The sequence below is a fragment of the Sceloporus undulatus genome, chromosome 1, assembly GCF_019175285.1.
Source record: "Sceloporus undulatus isolate JIND9_A2432 ecotype Alabama chromosome 1, SceUnd_v1.1, whole genome shotgun sequence".
NCBI classification, from domain to species: Eukaryota; Metazoa; Chordata; class Lepidosauria; order Squamata; family Phrynosomatidae; genus Sceloporus; species Sceloporus undulatus.
The window spans coordinates 186,631,338-186,635,204 of NC_056522.1; positions in this window are offsets into that span (position 1 = coordinate 186,631,338).

The following is a 3,867-nucleotide window of genomic DNA, read 5'->3' on the forward strand; positions in this document are numbered from 1 at the left end:
AGTTGGCATTGCATACTCAGTTGCATATTCCTGTAATGTACACTGAACTGAAAAACCTGGGTACAGCTCTTACCAAGAACCCAGTGGGGACACACAGTATGCAGGAGCATTTGGTGGCTTATTTGCAACACTGGGAGATGGCCCTGCAGAAGAGTGCTCAAAAGAACAAGTGGCTGCCTGTTGAGTAGAGCAATTGTTGTTACAGCGGATTATTAACACCTCATTGAGGGATGGGCAATTTCCAACAAATTTGAAATTGGCCATAGTAAAACCTTTATTAAAAAAGCCCTCCCTCGACCCCCTGTTGCATAATAATTATCGGCCAATCTCGCTATTGCCATTTCTGGGGAAGGTGATTGAGCGGGCGGTTGCAATCCAACTTCAATCGATCTTGGATGAAACGGAATATCTAGACCCATTTCAAACCGGCTTTTGGGCGGGTTACGGGGTTGAGACTGCTATGGTCGCCTTGGTCGATGATCTCCGTCTGGGCATTGACAGGGGAAGCGTGTCCCTGTTAGTGCTCTTGGACATCTCAGCGGCTTTCGATACCATAGACCATGGTATCCTTCTGGGGCGACTGGCGGAGGTGGGAATCAGGGGCACTGCGCTCCAGTGGTTCCGTTCCTACCTCTCTGGGAGGTCCCAGATGGTGCAGCTGGGAGACGTGTGCTCCGATGAGAGGGCCCTTACATCTGGGGTCCCTCAAGGAGCCATTCTGTCTCCCATGCTTTTTAACATTTACATGAAACCGCTGGGAGAGATCATCCGGAGACATGGGGCGCGGTGTTATCAGTACGCTGATGACACCCAAATAGTCTTCTCTATGTCTCCGACTGATGCAGTGACCGGGATTGGCGTCTCTCCTCTCGTGGCCTGTCTGGAGTCGGTAATGGGCTGGATGAGGGACAACAGACTCAGCCTGAATCCAGAGAAGACGGAAGTACTTGTGATAGGTTCCCCCGGTCCGGGGTTGGCGGTGGCTCCACCTGTCCTGAACGGAATCACGCTTTCCGTGAAGGACTCTGTACGCAGCCTGGGGGTGCTCCTGGACTCGTCGCTCCACCTTACATCTCAGGTGGATGCGACGGTCAGGAGCACCTGTTATCAGTTTCGGCTGATACGCCAGCTGCGTCCCTACCTTGACCGGGGGGACCTTGAAACTGTTGTACATGCCCTGGTAACCTCTCATTTGGATTTCTGCAATGCGCTCTACATGGGGCAACCCTTGTACCATACCCGGAAGCTGCAACTTGTGCAGAATATGGCAGTCCGTCTGGTCACTGGCACTGCCAGGTCCAGTCATATAACACCAGTCCTTAAAGACTTACATTGGCTGCCTATTCGCTTCCGGGCGCAATACAAGGTGTTGGTAATTACCTATAAAGCCCTAAATGGCTTGGGCCCAGGGTACCTGGAGGACCGCCTCTCTCCGTACAATCCGCCCCGCGCACTCCGATCTTCAGGGCAGCTATTGTTAAGAGTTCCAGAGGTGAAATATAATTCCACCTCTAGGAGGGCTTTTCCCATCTCAGCCCCCAACCTCTGGAACGTGCTGCCCTTCGAGCTCCGCTCAGCCACCTCCCTACCCCAATTCAGGAAGGGGCTAAAAACCCATTTATTCGAACAAGCCTACCCTGACCAGTAATTCTCCCCTCCCCCATGTCAGCATTGTTTTGCCGGCATGATAATTTTATTATTTTTATTGAATTGTTTTTAATGTATTTTATATGGTTCTGTTTATTTGTACTGTTATTTACTGTTGTTCACCGCCCTGATTTTCAGAAGGGCGGTATATAAATAAAATTTTATTATTATTATTATTATTATTATTATTATTATAACATACACACACACACACAAATAGCAACAATATCCTTCCCTCCCAACAGGAAAAGCCCTACTTTTATTCATTTAAGCCAAGTGGCTCTTGAGAAGCACTCTGGCTGCTTGAAAGCTCTTGTTTCTTTTCTTAATTACTGTATGTGTTTTTGATCGCTTTTTAATTTGTCTTTAATTACTTATTTTATTTTATCACTGCTAGCAAACTTGAGTGCCGTCTTTTTGACAGAGAGGTGCAATATCCACCTCATTGTTGTGTACCTTCAAGCCATTTATGATATATGGCAATACTGAGCCAAACTATCATGAGGTTTTCTTGGCAAGATTTATTCAGAGGGGGTTTGCCTTTACCTCTCTCTGAGCCTGAGAGAGTGTGACTTGCCCAAGGTTGCCCAGTAGGTTCCCAGTGTCAAGCAGGATTTCAAACTTTGGTCTCTTGAATGCAATGCCCAAAATATTATACCATGCTGTCTCTCATCCACCTCATAACATGTAGTAATAAGGACAAGTTGCTTACATGTAACTGTAGTTCAAGTGGTCATCTGTGAATTCACACAAATGGCTTTTCCTGAGCCTTTGCAGAGACATTCAGAACCTTCCAGAATTGCTAGGGAAGACTTTTTGGCAGTAGCTCAACCCACCTTATATATATACCCCTAGCATTCCCATTCTTTTCCTTCAGTTCCAATGGATGCAGCATAGAAGCATAATGAGGGAACATGTACAGGACATGACCTGAGGGGAGGATGGGCAGATTTGTGTGAATTCTCAAAGACTCAAAGAACTACAGTTACAGGCAAGCAACCTGTCCTTCTTCATCGTGGTCTCTGTGAATCACAGAGACTAGCAAGCTATAGCAACGAGAGGAGCAAGTGTTGTGACACAAGGCAAATATGATATAACAGACATCACTGAAACCTGGTGGGATGAGTCTCATGATTGGAATGTAATAATAGAGAGGTATAATCTTTTAAAGAGAAATAGGCCAAATAGGAAAGTAGGAGGAATAGCATTATATGTCAGGGATATTTATACCAGTGAAGAGATCCAGGACATCAAAACTGGAAGCCGGGTGGAGAGCATCTGGATAAAGCTAAAAGCGGAGGGAAGCAACAGGGATGTTATTGTGGGAGTGTAATATAGACCCCCAAGTCAGATGGAGGAATTGGATGAAGTCTTTCTAGAACAGATGGCTACACACTCAGAAAGGAGAGATGTAGTAGTGATGGGAGACTTCAACTATCCTAATATGTGCTGGAAGTCAAACTCAGCCAAAACCTCAACATCTACTGAATTCCTCACTTGCCTTGGAGACCATTTCATTGTCCAAAAGGTGGAAGAGGCAACAAGGGGATCAGTATTCTAGACTTCAGGAGAGCTGATTTCAGTAAGCTAAGGGAAATACTGGGGGTGATCCCTTTGTCAGAAATACTAAAAGAAAAGGGAGTTCAGGATGGATGGGAATTTCTCAAAAGGGAGACACTGAAGACACAATTTCAAACTGTTCCAACAAGGAGGGAAAATGGGAGGTGTCTCAAGAAACCAGGATGGATGACTAAGGAATTTTCAATGGAGTTAAGTTTTAAACAGGGCATATATAAGAAATGGAAAAAGGGGAAATCACCAAAAGGGAATTCAGTCAAATAGCTAGCATGTGTAGGGGTTAAGTCAGAAAAGCTAAAGTGTAAAAGGAACTCAGGCTTGCTAGGGAAGTTAAGAACTATAAAAAGGGCTTTTTTGGGGTATGTTCACAGCAAAAAGAAGGAAATGATAGGGCAACTATGTGGAGAAGATGGTGAAATTGTTAAAACGCCTTTGATGTTGTTAGGCAGCACATGAGGCAACACATCAACGTATGGCGCCAGATTCTCCACCTTCATGACTGTTCCCCATGACATTCTTGCAAACTTGTAAAATGTGGGCAAGACAAGGCAACTGTTACATGGATTTGTAACTGGTTGACCGGCTGAAGCCAAAGGGTGCTCAACAATGGCTCCTTTTCATCCTGGAGAGAAGTGACCAGTG